Raw genomic sequence first — 21,592 nt, 5'->3', positions numbered from 1 at the left:
CAGTGGAACAAGTCTGAATGAGAGACAGAAAAGGGAGGGAGGCATGAGAGCATGTACCATGATTAAAGGGGAGAGGAGGATCAAAGAGATTTTATTTGGCATGTGTGTGAAGATTAAACAAACCTTTGGAAGAAAAAAGGGTCCCATCATTTCCTGTATTAAGTTTGAATTAAAATTTAATGTAAAAACATTGCTTGATCTCTTTTACAAATGATGATGCTTTGATTTGGATACTTTAAGTGTAAGTGGAGTCCCTTAGCTCCATGCTGACTTGCAAGTGCTTCTTTGCGTTTCTTTATAGTCTCAAAATTTCATCTCAGAATGTTTTAATCTGTTTCATGCTATTCTCAATTAGACTAACATTTCAAAATTAGCCTAATAATAAGCATAAAACGTTGGTCCAAATTACAAACAAAATAAATACATCAGTTCTGAGGAATGCCATAGGTTATCCCTGGCCATACAGCCAGTTTAGCCTATTTACCCACTTAAGGGATTGCTCAATATTTTGATTATAGATTGGATAAATCCATTAAATATAGAAAACTCACACTGCAAAAGCCACTTCACTGAACGGATTATTTTACAATAATAACTAGTTTTATTTACAACCCTGTGCTGTAAGGAAGGTGCATAACAATTAAAACCACAACACATGTACAGGAAGATGGTGCAAAAGGAAAGTAACATGTGTCACATTCACCAGTGCACCATTCCACACCAGTCTGACCATTTCCATGCCACTTTAAGGAAGCCATGAGCTTTTTAGTTTTAAATTTACCTCAGACTTGGCATATTGTCGTTCTTAAGTGTGCCTAAAGTTGATCATTTGATTATAGTTACATGGCTATAACAGGAGGCCATGGAACCATGAGTGTTTGGATTTGCAGACTGCTTTTGTTGTGTTGGTACACCTGCAAAGAAAAGATAAGAGAACTGATGATAACAACCTGTCACCAGACTGACAATTCTCTGGATACTCAGCAATGAGCTGCTGGCCACAGCCCTGCAGAAAAGGATCTCAGAAAGAAATCAGGTTTTTGTTACCTATGTTTTAACAAAATAGTAAGTTACATGTATTAGGATGCATTGTCTCTTTTCCTTTCTGCAGCCAAGTTGTGAATTTTCCAAATAAAAAGGTAATAGGTAACATGCATCATTATAGTTAACAGACATTTACTGTTAACTATAATGATGAACCATATTTGTGCGTGCATAACACAAAATAATCACATACGTTTATTAAATAAATGTTATTCAATGGTATTTACGTTTAGATATTTGAATTAGTGCTTTCAAGCGATTATAATTTTTCAGTGATTAATTAATTAAGCTCTGTAATTAATTAATCTAATTAATCTATTTTTTAATTGCACCTAAAAATTGCAAAGAAAAGCCCTCAACTTGAGGTGTTTTCCTTTAAAGTCATTACATTATTATTGCAGATCAAAAGATTGATATATAACAACTAGGGATGTCCCAATCAGGTTTTTTGGCCCCGATCCGATTTCGAGTCTTTGATTTTCTGTTTCTGTCGATACCAAGTCCATATCCGATACTTTCATAACACATTTAAAATAATGAACAAATGCAAAAAAAACAGATCCAGGTTGTCCCCATTTTATTTTATTCACCTTATTTTATCATTTTGCACTTAAACTGTGCAGTTCTGCCTGAGGTACTGTAGATTGAACAATCAAGTAATAATAGTCTAACTATTAACTAGTGAAAATAGCGCAAATTTAAACATAAATTTGAATAAAAAAAACAGCAGCTCAACGTAAAGGAGCATGAAGCAGGATTGAGGCAGGATTTATGAAAAAAATTTGTATACGTTTTAAGTTTTCTTGTAATAATGTGAGATGAAGCGTTCCAAACCAAAAAGAATGAGCCCTCTAGCGTATCTCTCCGTTGCCTTGAACAGGCTGTGTGCTGCAAAATGTGCTGCAATTCCGGGCCGGAATTTCCCGCGTTGTCCTGCGGATGTGACATCACATGACGCTGCATGTGCCTTCTCCCCGTTCTCCCGTGGCGGCTTCGCTGTTGGCTGCAGTACCCCCGACGGCCGTCGTGGCGAAGGGTGGCGCTAATGAGTCTCATTTCTTAAAAGGAGCCTCATGCTCCTTTAAAATGCCCAGCAGGCATATAAAACAAATAAGCAATAAAAGTGCAACAGTGTCATAAAGTAAGGCCAGTAATGTGCTTTTTAGACTGTACTCTTAGTTCTTACAGTCCTTTTCTGGCTTAAAGAATAAAACGTTTGTGTTTGAAGGGACCTACAGTCTTCCTTGCAGCAGCCAGGGTGTCCATCACGCTGCCCTCGTGGAAGCGAAGAATGGCAAGAATGCACGAAACCGCCTGTGGCGCTTTGCTGAACGCTCAGCTGAGGAAGACGACACAGCTTCGTTCGGGTTTCAGTCACCGTTGTAACTTAACTTTTATTTATTTGCCTCCGCTGTAACACTGCTTTGTGCATGTGCAGATCAACAAAAACAAACAACTTTATTGAACTCACTTTAAGTGACACGGCCCACACTCCACACCCCCACCTCACCGTTCTTCATTTTAGCAGCGTTGCCATGCAAAATTAGGTGGAGCAGTTGCTTGTTGATACACCAGTTGTTTCCAGTTGCATTTTTTCCATAGTTTGTTTTTGTCCTATTTCGATCAAGTCTGAAACAACATGATCCGGCGCGATTTTCCGATCACGTGATCTGATCGGGACGTCCTTAATACCAACAAAAAAAGTGGCTTTATAAAGTCATTTGTTTATTTACTTGAACAGACGCAGTCCTAGCTGTTTACATCAACTTGGCAAGAACATTTGCCAGCCTCTGTCGCAGACGTGCGCATGCGCAGGGTGATCTCCTCGAGTCTAGTTTGGAGAAGAGCGTTGCTGTGGTAACGTTGTTGCTGCTAACGTTAGCTGTGGCTGTGCTCACGACCGGGTGCTTTGCGTTTATGTGGCTAAACTTGAGCTGCTTCAGTGGTGAGCAAAGTCCTTCCCTAAAAGAACACATATCTCTCTACCTTTATCAAAGGTGCCGTCGGGGCGTATTAGAAATGTAAATTCCCCAATTGACTGGACCGCCAACTTTCAGAGGCTCCTCCATTTTCACTTCTCCTCTCTGCTAATCACCGTTCCTCCCCAGGCCTGTCCAGCTACAACGGGAGCCTACCAGCGTAGCTAAACACACCCAAACTTAGTGACAGCCAATCAATGTCCACTTCAAGGTGGGACTAACCGTTGTTTTCACCCACAACTCAAGCACAAAAAGACCACCGCACAAACACAGATTTAAAAAAAAAAAAGGCAACTCGCAAACAGAAAAAGTTAAATTAGAGATTAAAAAATAGATTAAGCAATTAAAAAACATAACGCGCTAAATATGCCCATAATTAATTAATCGCAATTAACACTCTAATTTGACATCCCTCGTTTACATTTGCATGTTAAAGAAGAGCCATAATGCGTTTGATTGTTCAAATAAAATGCAAATGTCAGTTTTCTTTTATGTTTTAATATAGAAAAAGGAAAAGGGGTCATTATGATCTAATTAACTAGTTTAAATGTAAATTGTATAATGAAATTCCAGTGTTGTTTGACATGTGATTGTTGTTATTATGGAGACTTTCCAGGAAGGTTACTTGGGAATTTTACTCGGGAAGTTGTTGAAATATTCCTATTTGGAATCAAATTGTGTATCTGACATTGTTCTGTCAAATGAAATAAGAAAAAAAAAAGAGCTTGTAAAGAACATTATCCCAATGTCCTGCACAGCTAAATAATTATACAAACAAATTACTCTGAAATTATTAAAATATATGACCATTAATGCATATAAAATATTGTAAAAAATATTATGAAAATATTATAAAAAGGCTGTAAAAGAATACGAGATCCCACTTACTCAGCAGGTTAAATCAAACTTTAGCCTATATCCTTGTATGGTTTTATGAAATTAGCTACGAGATGACAAAAGAAACAGCATCACAGTAATGAGCAAGCTAACAACATGGTAACTAGATTCTTATATTAGCACATTAAATGTAGCTTTTATGACCAGGTCAAATTCAATGGTGTGTTATCACCCCAAAAAGGAAAAATAAAATACAAACATAAATCTCAGTGTTTGTCATTATTCAAATAAAACACACTGTAAAAACCGGTTGGTGATCTTGTGTTGCTTGGTCTCAGAGGCTCAGTAATCACGCTAAAACTCGACACAATCTACTGGATTTCATGCCTACATTAATTTGATGATAAGGCTTTATTGCATTAATCCCAGCCTATGGAACTTGCTTGCAGGTTGCAAGTCATGTTGAACTATGTAAGGTGTTCACATTAATTTTGGGTTTATTGGTCTTGCCATTTACAAAGTGGGAATTGCCTTGGAGTCGAATTCTGCAATACTGATGATGTTAAATTTATGATGTTGATGATGTTCGAATTTAATAAATACCTGTTTAAAGTGCCACTTTACATTGTAGTTACAGCTGGTAAATGTACTTACCTATCAGTGCAAGAGATTATGCAATGCAATGGTACTATCACCTGGTGGAAAGGAAAGAAAACATAAAAAAGACGGTGAATTCATATTTCGTTTGACATTACTTCACACTTTAAAAGTTTTAAGAATGCAGCAGATAATAGTTTCTCTTTAGGCTAATATTACCTACATCAGCATTGATTGACTGAATCTAAATTGGATGGGAAAGATAGCTTTCCTAGCGGATCTTTCTTAAGACAGTCATGAGACTTCCACAGTACCGAAAGTACAAGTGCATTTAATGATGGTTAAATTCATTAAAATTCATTAGGTGTGCCACACAGCTGAAATACTGAGCCAGCATGCACACTTAGCCTGAGTAGAAAACATTGTCCAGAAACTAATAGAAAATATGCCCAAAATGAAGCTGATATCCACTTTGGTTTGATAACTGTTGTTCTGAAGCCTGGAGTTCACCTTTCAACTACTGCAATCTTCATTTTTTTTTTAGACTTGGAGGTTACCTTATTTGAACTAAAAAGTAAAACAGAAGAGTGACAATTTAAATCAAACATGTACCTATAAAAGAGCATATTTATCAAATTTGAATTCAGAGGGAGCGTTGACACACTTATCAGTCAAAGACTTTTCAGAGCCAGCACTCAGAGGTGGGGACTATTTGAAGTGGTTATTGTGACCTCAGGCTGCTCTGCAGCACTTCACATTAGACAAGCAGGTAAGTGCGTTAGTTCTGTGTTGTCCATTTCTTCAGCACAGACTGATCCTAGATTAGAAGAAGGGTTGTTTGTTGTAAATGGTTATTATAGTTTCCCATCCTTGAAGGTTGAATGGTGTCACTGGTGATAAAGAGTTGTTGTTTCTTCTAAATAACTATTGAAGAAAAACACAAATTAATCACTTGTTTACATCGTCTTACAGGCACAAACTGTCAATTTGTGTCAATGGCCACGGTTACATGATGTTTTTGGAATAATTAAATCCAAATTAAATAATTCAGAATTCAACTATTTTCCTTTAGTTTACAACGAAATAGTAATTCCGAATTGAGGTTTACATGGAAAACACGTCTGATCGGCTTTATCCAATTCCGCTTAAGGTCTGGGGGTTGGCAAGGGTTCTGATTGGATAATTACCAGAAATTACATCTACCGGAAGAAAAACTAACTTTTAATTATTTCCAGGTCCTCCAAGCTATTTATTAAATAAACTGTCTCTGCTCTTGACCACCGTCTACTGCGTGCTGCCATCTTGAAACTTTGTTTCGAAAACAAGCCCAGCGCGGAATATAAGCGTCATCGCGACAGACGGGCAAGGGAACGAGCAGCGCAGAAAGACCGGAATTAATTTAAAGCGAAATGAGTGTATACATGATCGCGGAATTATTTTATTCGGATTTATTATTTATTATTCGGAATAAACCAGCCACTTACTTTGGAATTAAGTTTAATTCGGAATGGCCATTTTCATTCGGAATTAGGTGTTTACATGGTAATTTTTATGTAAATGCACTGATTGTTACCATGAGGGAGCTGGAAACTTGACCATTTCAACAATGCTATTCTTTGAAGAACACCCTTGACTAGGGGTGAGCAAAAATATTGATACATCAATATATTGCGATACATAGTCTCCCGATACGATATCGATATTCAATGTATGTATCGCGATATATTGCCGTATCAATATTTTTGCCCACCCCTAGCTGCACTTTATTTTGTGATTTCAGTGTGGGTGAGACACTGCATTTTATTTTTGTCATTTTAAGTCAGGGGCAAGTAGCTGTACTGTATTTTTATGATTTCAATTTCAGTGTGGGTGAGACACTGCATTTTATTTTGAGTATTTTGTATCTAAGACTAATGCACACACTGCACTTTTCATTGTGTTTCAGTGTGTTTTTTCATGCAAATATGTTGCATAATATAAATGGAAAGTTTGAATTACATTGTTTTGACTCAGTCTGTCCAATGCATTATCACCATCATCTGATGTACATATATACAAATTGGATTTTAAGATGTGTAATGCATTTTTTAAATTTTTCGGTGAACTATGTAGAATATCGCGATATATCGGGATATATCGCATAATCGGGATATCGCAATTTGTATCGCATTGTGGCTCAAGTATCGTGAGGTCCTTCCCAATACCCACCCCTACACTTGACCACACTCTCCAAAAGGATGCAAATCCTGAATTGAGATGTACTATCTTCATACTGCAGTATTCCATCAGTAATTCCATCAGAAGTTAATTTACTTTTTACTTATTTGTGATTGATATGTAGAATGAAAATTGTGTCATTCCAAATACATTTCTATGAAGATTGTTGATTAAATTTTGCAACAGTTTTCTTCTTTTTCTTTAAATTCCAGGGAAAGCTAGCCACAAATGACCATTAGTAAGAATATTAATTTAAGTGTACCCACTGTGATATAAGATGAATCAAAGCAAAAAAATGTACTTATAGATCATAGTTTAATTGTAAGACCAGAAAAGAATTATACCCTATCTTTGTTTGCTCCTTTTCAGGTCAAAACAAAACAACAAAAAACAGATGAAATGCAGAGTCAAGCATGACAATGTGGAAGTGAATAAACAGAGACCTTTGGATATATTTTGCTTTCTCCTTGAATAACATCATGTTGAACAAGGTTCTTTATTTGCGCTGTCTGCTTCATGGTCTGTGAGTCAGAAAACAAACAAAAAATGTGCTTACTCTGATGCTTAATCTAGTATATAAATATAGTTTCTTCACCATTTTTAATATGTAGAGATGGCTAGCAAAGCCAGCTCGGTTAATGCTTCAATTAGCATTTCTGTTTAGTTCTCCATTCATGTCACTTAAAATTTGAACTAAAAACGGTAATCCACAGAGGTGCATTTACAGTAGCAAATGCTTGTCCATTCATTATATTTTGTTTTCAGCCAATTTTTGCACTTAAAGTAAAACATACGTTTCTCACCTGTGAACTGTCAGTCCACTGAAAAACTGATGAACTGAAGCAACTCAAATTCGCTTCTGTCAGTTCATGAAAACTGTAAAATGCGTACAGATAAAGGCTTCTTAAACATAATCTCCTGAATGCAAGACTTCACTGTATGAAGTTTTCTTCGCAGTTCTTGTACTTGCACCATTGATCAGGCACCTACTGCTATACTGGCTAAAACAACACAAGCTTTTCAATAACCCACCAAAAAAGCAAATGGATTATTTTGAGATAGTATGATCTTCATTTGAATCCACCTCAGATAGCCTCAACTGAAACTCTCTGATATTAATTTGAATGCTGGATAAGTTTCCTGACTTTGCTTGAGCCCTTTTGTGCACCGCCTGGCATATTGCATAGTAAAAGGGACTGTTGCAATACTTCACAATGATTGATTGGCACGTTGGGAGAGCAGCTGTCCTTTTTGTGTTTCTGCAGTGACCCCGGGGGCTGAAGCCATGAGGATGAAATATTCTTTGCATCATCTTGAAGCATCATTTTGCAGGGGCATATCTAGTGAATTACAAAAACCATGTGGCATGTTTACTATACTTCTTCTACACTGTGTAGAGATGTGCACTTTGATCTTGCAAGTTTCAAAGCAACAGTGTTGAAATATTATGGATGAATGTCCTTTTTTTCTGCAACCCAGAAGAAGGAATAAAAACATATATGTGTATCTGGACGATTTGTCTATTAATTTGATATATTTTATCCATTACCTCCTTAAAGGACGCATAAGAAAGCCTTTAAATTAGTTTATCAGTCAGTTCTGTCATTGTGTAGGTAGGGGTATTAGGAGTGTTTGCTGTCAAAACATTTCTCATCTAACTCCTTAAAGTATAGACAGTTACATGGAGAAATGTGCATTCCAGACCAAGTATGTAAATTGAAAAATAAGATGTTATATTCATGTACCATGGATTCAAACTAAATCCGAATAGAGTAGCATGCAGTTCCATAAAAGTGGACTTTTTTAAGGATGAAATTAGCTCAGTGGCAGTCCATTATTTTACACAGCATGGAGTACGCTACTTTTCACTTATTTATTTTTATTTTTTTATTTATTTTTTTGTTCTAACGTCAGACAAGGAAACCCTCCTATTTCGTTAGTGTGGCCTCCAGCCTACATAATATCAGTGCAGTAATCTAATGGATGTGGGGTGTTGGGCACAAAAAAAGGAGAGTTAGGGATAGTTTTATCTCATGGAGGGTGAGATGATGAAAGATGATTGATGGGTAGTGTGAGACGCCTTACTGTCATTCTGACAACTGTGGACAAATCTGTGCCTTCAGAGATTTCGTTGATATTCTGCAGACAATGGACTCAACACTGGGTTATCTTTTTTTTATTATCCATTTCTACATTATTATTATTAGGGCCCGAGCACTGACAGTGCGAAGGCCCTATTGTATCTGTAGGAATTGTTTTCGTACTTGTTCTTGCTTAGTTTTTTCCCCCTAAACGTGCCCCAAAAGTCACTAAATGTTTCTCAGTCAAAGGTGTTACCGTGGCAACGCTAGATGCCAAAAGCAAAAAAAAAGGCGCGTGCAATTTTCACCAATGAAGGTCAAGGACTCAAAACGAAGTCCGATGACACCACCCATGACTCTTTATCTCAAACCATTCAAAAAATATGGCAGAAAATAGGAACTATCCCATATAGACCAATCAGAAGAAGGGGCGGGGCTAATTTGCACCAATTATGTTCAAGGACTCAATACCGAGTATGATGACACCACCCACGAGTCTTTATGTCAAACCATTCAAAAGTTATAGCAGAAAGTAGAAACTATCAAATATGGACCAATCAGATGAAGGGGGGGCGCGCTTTTTGGCGACTATCGTCGCCACGGTAACGTTTTTGACTGAGAAAATAAATGCCCATCGTCGCAGGATCTAGACACACATTTTGATTTATAACACACCTGGGTGCATGTAACGGTTCGGGCCGCATTAATGGCCGAAGAAATGTCATAAATTGCGCCAGAATTACACGATTAATTCGAAATGGCCGACTTCCTGTTTCGGTTTCGGCCATGGCGCCAAGAGACTTTTCTTTAAGTTGCGACATGATACAGGTGTGTACCGATTTTCGTGCATGTACGTCAAACCGTATTGTAGGGCTTGAGGCACGACGTTTTCTAGGGGGCGCTGTTGAGCCATTAGACCACGCCCATTAATGCAAACCATTAAATATCAAATTTTTCGCCAGGCCTGGCTTGCGTGCAAAATTTGGTGACTTTTGAGGCACGTTTAGGGGGGCAAAAAGGCCATGGTGTGGGCACTGAAGTCATGGGGGAACTAACACGCACTTCAGCACCCACAGCGTCCCCCGGCAGGAATCGAACCCAGGACCTTCTTGCTGTGAGACCGCTGCACTACCAGCTGCGCCACCGTGCCCCCCTTTTACTTTTACTTTAAATTTCTAACCGAGCCTGACAAGGTACATCTTACAAAGGAAGAACAAAATAATCAGAAAAACAGAGGAATGAGGGTTGTTTTTTTTTTTTTGTTTTTTTTTTAACAGTTGAGAGTCACTTTTGAACCGGTTGAGCTGTTAAATTAGAAGAATTCACACCAAAATATTGTTAAAAGAATGACATTTATTCAAAAGGGAACACAGGACAGATGATGTGTATGTGAAGTGAATCATACACTGCATTTACTAACTACTTAAAGGAAATTACCAGAGTTGAAACAACCCCAGGTCTATTATTAGATGGTAAGAAGTGTAAAGTTTCATTAGAGACCAAAATGATGTGAATCAAAGCACTTTTGAGGTAGAATGTAGTATACTTTTGCAGCAAAATGATCCATAATGTTAGCTCAGAGGACAATCCACCTACATCAGAATAAATTGCTATTTTAAGCCTCTGAAAAGAATCAAAAATGTAATTCCACATAAGTGATAGTGTGGAAATGATCAGACAAACCAAGATAATTTTCACTTTGTATGTGAACAAAAAAGGACTGTTTGTATGGGACTTTCATCCATTCACTGCTATGCTGTCAATAGTCTGTAAAAATTGGCTTCTGATTTGTGCAAACTACTGCAAACAGAAGGGAGTTTGTGGCCTCTGCTTCAAACACTAGCCTGTTTTGTCATTATTAGATTAATTCATCCAGTTCCATGGAAACAGAAGTTTTGTGGGTTTTTTAGTTAAAACGCTGTTAGAATGACCTTGGTTTGTTCAGAGTCTCTATCCCCGTCATCACTTTAGTGGAGGGACATTTTGAGTCACAGAATTTTCTTCTTCTGCACATATGCTGCAGAATCAAAATAAATATATAAGGATAGGATAGATGTTTTAAGAGGAAAATATATGAAAAAAAGTTGACCAAAGAAACTCGGTATTAAAAGGCAACAAAGACACACTTCAGAAAAGAGCCCACCTTGGAACAATAGCGTGACTTCCCTTTGATTTTCTGTCTAGTTTTATGTCTCTGTCATTTCAAAAGACAGCTCAAGTCTCTCTTTGAAATAAAAAAGAAAACCTTTTCTGGGCCCTGTAGTCTCCTCATAACTCAACTGTATGTCTTTGAGAACTATTAGACACTTAGAAATAGTATGTTATCAAATGTCCTGTTAAAGTGGGGTTTTTTTTATCTCTAGTATAATTTCTAGTATAATATTTCGTTTATCAAATTTAGCTGAAAGATCTGTATGAAAGAAAGCAATCATTGTCTACACTATTAGTTTTGCTGATAATATCTTTTCAGGAGTATATAAATGGCTATTAAAGCAGCACAATGTACAGTAACTTTCAGCTTTTGTTGAGTTTGGCGGCTCCTTTGGACAAAAGCGGTAGTGTTTTACCAGTAGTGTGGAAGGGTTCCTGCCATCCACCTCAAAGTTACATAGTGCCAGTGAAGGCGATACAGACCCCTCAGACCATGACAGAGGTGTCATTAAACCTGTTGTAAGTTGATGTACCATCACAATGACTGTGGAAATATGATATTAAGGTGGAAAAGTTACATTGTGCTGCTTTAAGAGAACTCAATGGGAAAAGAAAAGTAGAAATAAATCCATATGATAAGAAGTGGGGCCAAATACAGTTACTGAAGAGCAGACTGACAAAACTGTCAGTAATCTGAAATTACAGTAGGCTAATTGGTCCAAATGAGGCAACAGTGGGTTGCAGTAAAACCTTATCCCATGGTGTTCTTGGTCAAGAAAATGCCACATATTTAGTTATACAAGAAAACCAAAGAAATCTTTGTTGCCTAACAGGAATCCACCCGTACACTTCAAGTACACGGCCCATGGAGCATGCTCTTAATCCTAATTATTCAAAGGCACACAAATTCACAATGCACAAGCTTTGGGAATATATCAGCTATATAAATGACACTTTTTTTTTATTACTCCACAATTGTCACGGGTAAATGACTTATCTTGAAATGGAAAGAAAGAAAAACTTTGCTTCTGGCCAAACGGTGCACTTTACTCCAAAGGGTGCTTTTCCCTCTGAGTGCATCCCTACTGTGTGTACAACATATTTCATTAAGAGATAGAATCCAGGCAGGTCAGGGGTTCTATTAATGCACCCTCTTCCCTTAAGACTAACAACCACATACGGTTTAGTTGGAAAATGCAGTTTAATGCCCACCCACGCTGCAAGAAAGAGGAATTAGGGACATATTAGTCTGATGTAGAATAGCACAGTGGGCTGCAATTCTGCTTTACTGCACTCTCCCATCCTGTTTCCTCGCATGGAGCCACAACCGAAGAGCAAGGCTGGCAGCAGCAGAGGGAAAAAGGGGGCTCAGCCCACCCAAATCTGCGACCACCCAATTACAAGTTGTTTTCAGTGTTGCAAATTCTGATTGAGCGGCCAAATTTTGTTCACCCAATGAGTAGATAATCTTATTACATTTCTAACTGATTGTGTGGGCAGATCACAACCGCTTCCTTCGTCTCTGTGAACTGTTTGTTTGCCACCGTCGCCAGAAAAGTCACATTAGGAGTCACGCTACTGTTAGCTCCGCAGGCTTTTCTCTAGGCATAAGAGAAAAAAATAAATGTTCTTTGAGATTACCATGCAGCAGATAATGAGGCTCATGATTGAATATTACAGTTCATCATCAAATTGTATATTGGAATAAAACATTTTCCCACCTATTTTTTATACCAGCCCAGCCCAAACTGGCTAGAAGTGCCAATATGAACTCAATGTCATATAAATCATATCATACAAATCATATGTAATACATTTCTATACAAGTAGATTGCGATTTTTTTCCTCAATATTGCGATTGCGATTTAATATGCGATTATTTTTTCAAGGTCCTGTTCTCATGTATTTTTTAACTACACAAGCAATAAATCAGTCTGTTTTATAATAAACAATGTCAGATTTATTTAAAGCACAGATTACAACAATAAAGAAAACAAATCTGTGGCTTTACCTCTTTGACACGTCTACACACGTCTGTACGCACGAGTGTTATTATGGATCGTTCTCTCTGAACCCAATTACACGACACCAAACCGGGTTAAACTTTAGCCAAAACGAGGCGTAGTTTAATAGAAAAACACAAAAAAACTCCCACAGGGAACAAAAAAACCTTCCTCACAGGGAACTCAGAACTTCTTCACAAATAACTCACAGGGAATCACAGGGAGAGAAAAAACACCAGCAAACTAAGAAACAAACCAACAAAGCTCAGAGTTAACAAAACAAACCAGCAATGAACAACTGGCAGCCCCGCTCTTTAACCTCTCCTCCTGATGAGCTGACGAGCTGCAGGTTCAGGCTCACAGCGCGACTCCACTGTCCGCCGGCGCGCGCCCGGCTCATGCTCGTCGCCGCGCGCAGCTCCTCGCCACGCCGACTCTGCGCCCGGCCGAGCCCTAACACTGAGGCCATGGTAGATAGGTTACACGCGGACACGCGGCACTGTTGACTTTTTTCTCCCTGCCGGCTCTGCTCTTCCCGCTCTGCTCACTCGCACATTACGTGACCAGATCACGTGACTGGTCAAATCGCAGCCTTTGCGGTTAGAAAATCTCGTTTTATCACATCGCGATATTATTGCAAATGCAATTATTCGTTCAGCCCTACTTTAATCCACCTATCCCACAAAACTTAAATAAGAAAAGACTAAATAAGAAAAGACTATAACCCCATTCTTCCCTCCTTCAATACAGATATTGCTCACAAAACAGATCTGCATACAGCCTCTGGTGCCCTCAGGCCTCTTAAATTATTCAAACATATTCTCATCTGAAAAGGAGCAAAAGCATTACACTACCTCAGTACATTGATAATCTCAAGTGCTGCCTAAAAATATATTTTTATTGTCATCGAATAATATATATATATAATACAAACTAATGATTAAACTGGGCTCACTGTAACAATTACGATCCAGGTTCAGGTTTTTCATGGCATGTGTGGTACTGTTATTATTTTTCCCCCTAGAAAATAGTGGTGTTTAAGAGAAAAAACAAATAAAAGTAATCCTATGTAACTAAGTAGCTTTTAAGGATTTGAAATGGTGAAGGACAGGGAGTGGAAATACCATTTGATCATTAGATCTATAAACTGGATGGAATAATTTAAAAAAAATCAAATAGAGGAATGGGAGCTAACATAACACGCTGCTCACTAGTTGGCCTGAACTAGTGCCTGTAAGTCCCCTCATTTACTAAAGACACAATTGACGTCGGGAAGGCACATAAATGCTTGTTTGGAAGTGAATACCTGGCAAAGGCTCTGCAGCGGAAACAGAATTTGGAAATTTCCATATATACATTGGGGCTAAAAAGGTTCTAGTGCAAGTTCTCCCACTTAAAAAGATAAGTGAGGCCTGTCATTTTCATCACAGGTATATCTCAACTATGAGAGACAAAATTTAAAAAAAATCAAGAAAATCACATTGTCTGATTTAAAAAAAAAATGTATTTGCAAATTATAGAGGGAAACAAGTATTTGTTCAATAACAAAAGTTCATCTCAATACTTTGTTATATACCCTTTGTTGACAGAGGTCAAACATTTTCTGTAAGTCTTCACCAGGTTTTCACACACTGTTGCTGGTATTTTGGTCCATTCCTCCATGCAGATCTCCTCTAGAGCAGTGATGCTTTGGGGCTGTCGCTGGGCAACACGGACTTTCAACTCCCTCCAAAGATTTTCTATGGGGTTGAGATCTGGAGACTGGCTAGGCCACTCCAGGACCGTGAAATGTTTCTTACGAAGCCACTCCTTCATTGCCCGGGCGATGTGTTTGGGATCATTGTCATGCTGAAAGACCCAGCCACGTTTCATCTTCAATGTCCTTGCTGATGGAAGTAGATTTTCACTCAAAATCTCACGATACATGGCCCCATTCATTCTTTCTCTTACACGGATCAGTCGTCCTGGTCCCTTTGCAGAAAAACATCCCCAAAGCATGATGTTTTCACCCCCATGCTTCACAGTAGGTTTGGTGTTCTTTGGAGGCAACTCAGCTTTCTTTCTCCTCCAAACATGACAAGTTGTGTTTTGGTTTCATCTTGAACATATAACATTCTCCCAATCCTCTTCTGCATCATCCAAATGCTCTCTAACAAACTTCAGACAGGCCTGGACATGTACTGGCTTAAGCAGGGAGACACGTCTGGCACTGCAGGATCTGAGTTCTTGGCAGCGTAGTGTGTTACTGATGGTTCCATTGTTACTTTGGTCCCAGCTCTCTGCAGGTCATTCACTAGTTCCCCGTGTGGTTCTGGGATTTTTACTCACCGTTCTTGTGATCATTTTTAGCCCACGGGGTGAGATCTTGCGTGGAACCCCAAATTGAGGGAGATTATCAGTGGTCTTGTATGTCTTCCATTTTCTAATAATTGCTCCCACGGTTGATTTATTCACACCAAGCTGCTTACCTATTGCAGATTCAGTCTTCCCAGCCTGGTGCAGGTCTACAATTTTGTTTCTCACGTCCTTTGGCAGCTCTTTGGTCTTGGCCATAGTGGAGTTTGGAGTGTGACTGTTTGAGGTTGTGGACAGGTGTCTTTTACACTGATAACCAGTTAAAACAGGTGTCATTAATACAGGTAACGAGTGGAGGACAGAGGAGCCTCTTAAAAAAGAAGTTACAGGTCTGTGAAAGCTGGAAATCTAGCTTGTTTGTAGGTGACCAAATATTTATTTTACCGAGGAATTTACCAATTCATTCAGTAAAAATCCTACAATGTGATTTCCTGGATTATTTCCACAACATTCTGTCTCTTTTATATTTATATATATATATATATATATATATATATATATATATATATATATATATATATATATATATATATATATATATATGTATATATATATGTATAGTATGTGTGTGTGTGTATATATACATACAAATATATAGCTGGCATGTGTCATATCAAGTGGTGTGGGAATCATACAGTGCACCTACACCACGGTACATGACGTTGTCCAGTGGGTCGCATCAAGCATCTTGGCCATCTGTGAGAGGGTTGTCCATCTTCCTGCCGCAGATGAGCTTCAGGTGATTAGTGAGAGCTTTAGACACCTGGCTGGTTGGCTACTGTGCCTTCTGTCAAGCGGCGGCTCTGATGGAACAACCTGGATCAAACCATCTGCAAAAAACAAAGAAGGCCGCCTGAACAAGTACCCTGCAGACATCTTGTCTTATTACAGAAATATCCATTTAAAAAAAAATAAACAAAGCAAGCTTACATGTCATGTCAAAATGATCCATTATGAACATTGTGGACAAGTGTGCATTGTTTTGCATAACTTACTAATGATTAAGAATTTAAAATAAGACAAGTAATGTTTTTCAAGACTTTGTGTCAAATATTTTTCAATATAAGCCATCCACTCTATTTCCTAGAATTGGATTAATATCATTTTCAGAAGACTCTTTGATTATTTATGTATTTTCAATAGTAACCTTTTCCATGTTTTACTCCATCCTAACTCCACAGGCCTACCCGATGCAGTCCTGAAACCCAGGGGCTTCAGAGGAGGTCTGTTCATGCTTGGCAGGGAAACCAAGCTCCTGGCTTGTTTGATATTGAGGTTGAACAATATCCTAACACGGCCTCTCTCATCAGCCTGATGAGCCGAGGCATGGATCCGGTGCAAAACCTGCTTCAGTCAAGGTGCATCCGTCATCTATCAAAAGCCAGATGTGTGCTGGAGAGTCTGATTGAGATGATGAAGACACAGCAGAGCAAGTCTGCTCAGGGTGTTTGAGATAAAAACAATGATTTTATTCTGTAAATGTAAAGGCATTTAAAATGAACTGACATATCTGTGGTGTCTTTTAACCTTGTTCTTGTTCTACAAAGGACCTAACATAGGGTTTCTCACTCCCACAGACATTCATACAGTGCTTCTTATTATGCTTATCACACAGCCATGAGCATATGAGGGGAATTGTAGGAGTTTAGTTTCTCGACCAAGGACATTTTTATGTAAGGAGGAGCTGGTTTCAAACTGATGACCACTTTAGGGCTGCAACCACATTTAAAAACATATATTTACTGTATCAAGTGAGCTAAAAACAAACAAACCAAAAGAAACAACATGATGAAGGTAAATGCTCACTTGTGCCTACCTCCACAACCTCCTTATTAAACAGCTTGGGAACTAAATGCCACATAATAACTTCAGGAACAGTTTGTGAAGTCTGTCTATGCATAATTGACCACCTAAACGCTGAGACACAGCGCTTGACACATAGGAGACTAACTATCTATCACAGTGTGAAAAGTTTAGAAAAGGAGTTGACAAGAAGCTGGTATGACAACAAAATCAAAGGACTGCTGGTTGTTCAGGCCAAGAAAAAAAATGGATCAATGACGTGGGTTGAAATCATCGACAATAAAATTGTTGGAATACAATAGAGGCCTTCTACAGAAACCTATCACAAGTGCTGAATAAACTGAAATTAGATTTAAAAAATAAAACAAAATAATGTCTAATAAATGTTAGAACAAAAAGTAAACCGATTATATAAAAAAAATGAATCACAAGCATTCATATATATATATATATATAAAACTTACATTATTTCCTTTCAAGCTAAATTAAGTTTATTTTTATAGCATGTTTAAAACAACCTCAGTTGACCAAACTGCTGCTCAAGCAAAAACCAATTTAAAAATCGTCATTAAGCCAATATATCTAATAAAACAAAAAAAAGCATGGAACCAGAGAATCCATCCATGCATCCATCATCTATACCTTGGACCATGATCAGTGGTCTTGGCAGATCTGATACTAAAAGGTAGACTGTTCCACAGTTTGGGAGCATCAACAGAAAACGCTCCATCGCCTCTGCTTGAGTTAAGATGTGGGGACTATCAAGAGCAGCTGAGTAGTTGATCTCATCGCTCTGACAGGATCATGAATGTTTAAAAGCTCAGATAAATTAGGTGGTGCCATTTCGTTCAGATTCTTAAAAACAAACAATAAAATCTTAAACTGGATCCTGTACCGGGCAGGAAGCCAGTGTAGGGTAGCCAGCACAGGGTGATGGGCTTTGTTCAATCCGGCACTGGCATTTCCTGAAAGAGAAGAAACTACAATCCCCAGCTTTCCATCTTGGTCTCTTACATGTCCACCAAGTGGTCCACCAAGTTCAACTAGAAAAAAACTTATTGGATACATTTGTGATATAAATGAATTGAAAATACACTAATAAATGGAGATGAGGAATAAAAGAATCAATACACTAAAATCAATGTAACATAAGCCCAACATTTAATAGTAGTAGTAGTAGTAAGACAAACAGTGGTCAAAACAAAAGAATAAAAAACAATGATAAAAAACAATATTTGACATGAAAAATAAAACAACAATAAAAAAATGATAAATGAAAAAAGATAGATGGCATGAAAATGTTGAAATTTTCACCTTAACAGTATCCAGTGCAAAAAAATATACATATAGGCTACAAGCTATTCCAAAAGCCTCAAGTAGGATCAGTCTTGAAAAGTACATTTGTACATTTGTACCGTACATTTGATGTTTAAAATCTATAGTCGCACTTGAAAACTTTACAGCTACTATTGTAAAACAATAATAACAGCACAGACTGAGTGCCTCAGATCACTCATCTTCAAGTTTCATCTAACAAAAGCTAGAATGTGGCCTCTGCTTTATGCATTTTCTTTTTTCAGTTTTATCAGTTGTTTGTTTTCTTTTGTCTGTAAAAATGAGCAGATGGTCAGAATTCTGCCTTTTAAAAAAACATTATGTAACCAAGTCCAAATAAGAATTATATATTAAATATATTAAATATGAAATATTTCATTTGAAGCTATTTATTCATCCAATCCTGAACAAAGGCTATACCTAGAAATAATGGTTTTCAAAATATTTGTATTAGGTCACGTTCACATTTGGAGTGACTTCAATCTGATCTGATGTCATCAAAATAGATACATTGAAAATTAAATGTTCCTTTGTATCTTAGAGACACAGATACAATAAGGCCTTATAAAAGCCACTCAGTTATGCCCCATGCAGCTCGTGACTTCATCACTGGAACCTAAAATGCCGTCCTTAATGTATCCATAAAGCAATTACAGTGTGCTCCAAGGACTAATGAAGATAACTGACTGTTTTGTTTCGGGGTTTTTTTCCTTAGTATATCAGAGTAGCTATTAGTCATAATGCCTTAGAATTTGATCAGACTGATTCTGTATTGTAACATGCACCAGAGAATTAAATAGTTTTCAGACAATGAATATAATACAGTAACTAGCACCCAAGGCAAGGCAAGTTTATTTGTTTAGCACATTTCATGTACAAGACAATTCAAAATAAATTAATTTAAAAGAATGCTTTAAAAAGGTAAAGAGTTTAAAAGCATAAATTAAAGACAAACATAAGTTAAAAAGAATAAAACAAATGAGATGCAAGAAATAAAAGTTCCTGTGCAACGAAGTTCAGTGAGTCACTAAAATGCAGCAATAAACAAAAAGGTTTTAAACCTCGACTTAAAGCAATTGAGAGTTTCAGCAGCACTGATACATTCTGGGAGTTTGTTCCACAGGTGAGAAGTATAAAAGCTGAAAGCTGCCTTACCGTGTTTGGCTTTAACTCTGTGCACAGAAAGTACGCGTGACCCTGATGACCTGAGGGTTCTGGTTGGTTCATATTGGACCAAGAGATAAGAGATCTATTTTATTCTGAGACCATTCAGAGATTTATAAACCAACAAAATGACTTTAAAATCTATACTGTGACAGATGTCAGTGTAAAGATCCAAGAACTGGAGTTATATGGTCAACTTTCTTGGTCTTAGTGAGGACTTGGGCAGCAGCGCTCTGAACTAACTGCAGCTGTTTGATGGATCATTTTAAGGAGATCCGTGAGACCGTTACAGTAGTGCAGTCTACTGACGATAAAAGCATGGACAATTTTTTCTACGTCCTGCTGAGACATCAGTCCTTTAATCCTCAATATGTTCATTAGGTTATAATAAGCTGACTTCATTGCTGTCTTAATGTGGCTGTTAGAATTCAGGTCTGAGTCCAGAACCACACCAGAGGTCGAGGAGTTTTGTACAGCAGAAGCATCCAGTTGCACTGGGATAGTAAATACTCCATGGGTCAGATTAGTTACATCTAGTCTCCCACTGATGGCTGGCAATTGCAGCAGAGTTCACAACAAAGGTTGGCTGTTTGAATCATTTCCATATCTGAGCAGTTGTATGAATGTGTATTAATTATTTTGATACTTTTTAATACCCTTTCAAATACAAAAAAGATTCAGCTGCACCTTTTCATCTAGCTAGAATCAGCAAGGCATGCTAATGGTTTGGATAAATGACCAGGGATTGAGTTGTCTCTTTGAATGCATCATGTCATACTTGAATAATTTTTTTTGTTGAATACAAACACCTTTTATGTTTGTTACTGTAATGCACATGTGTATTATGGTACATTTGAAGTATGTCACTCAAAGTCTTTAGTTTAAGCTGCATGGAGCAAAGTAAATGAGTCAACAACAGAACAGACTCTCCAAACAGACTCTGAACTGAATCTGATCTCATCGGTTTTTGAGCCATCTTTTTGGTCGCTCTGCAAGGCACCATCAACTACTTGCTCCACCCAAACCAGGTTAATCCAAAAATAGCCAAATGAACAGAACATGCAGGCCAGGAAGCCAGCACATGCCCATCTTAGCTTAGTTTTCATTAGTCAGCTTGACTTACTTCATGCTAACCTGTGATCCTAAATAATGTTAATTTACCTTCTTTCTGACTGAATCTATGTATCCTTATTCCAGGTACCGATACACAAACCTAATCCAAAATGAGGGTATGCTGGAGCTGAAACAAGGACTAGCCAAACTCCAGCAGGACCTACGGTTGCTCGGTCACCCACGACCGGCCGAAGCCCGCAGTGACCCACATACCTAGCAATGGGCAGCAGTCCAACAGGTCCATTTTTAAATACTTATCTTATTTTTTCATCTGATCTAACACCAAAAAATCACTGGCTACATTAGAGGCTTGACATTATTTTACTGTATTAGTTGATAAACCAGGCTGAAAATATGTTTATTTTTTGCTGTGAACATGGACATTTTTAATATTTCAACTCACTGTTGGAGCCAGTCCTTGATTCATTCAAGGAGCTGCACTTTCTGGTTCTGTCCAAAGAGGAAAACCGGATGTTGTCCCTTGTCTACATCTCCAGTGTTTCAAACTTTTTCAAACTGTCCTCTTTGTTTAAAGCTCCAACAACGTTACCTACGCTTTTCATACAGTGTGTGAAAAGATGTCTTTCCCTCTGCTTTGCCTCTGGGATAGCTTCAATCTAAACTTAATCATTTTTGCTTCTTTATCTGTGCCATTAATTAACTCTAAACTTGATTTGGCTGCATTTCAACTAGTCCAGTAGAGAAGATGTAGACCCTTAGAAGTGAGGCCAGTGTTTTTTTAAATTATACAAAGGCTTGATTGAACAACCACTTTAGGCGATGTGATTTTCCGAGTAAACAAATGGGTTTATGGGTGAATACGTGCAGTCAAGCTTGGCATGCTTGAACACTCTTCATGCCAGAGTCTGAACAAGCCCTGAGTCACAAATGATAATTACAAACGTTTCTATAA

The sequence above is a fragment of the Cololabis saira genome, chromosome 2 (assembly GCF_033807715.1).
Source record: "Cololabis saira isolate AMF1-May2022 chromosome 2, fColSai1.1, whole genome shotgun sequence".
Lineage (NCBI taxonomy): Eukaryota > Metazoa > Chordata > Actinopteri > Beloniformes > Belonidae > Cololabis > Cololabis saira.
This window is presented reverse-complemented; position numbering follows the sequence as displayed.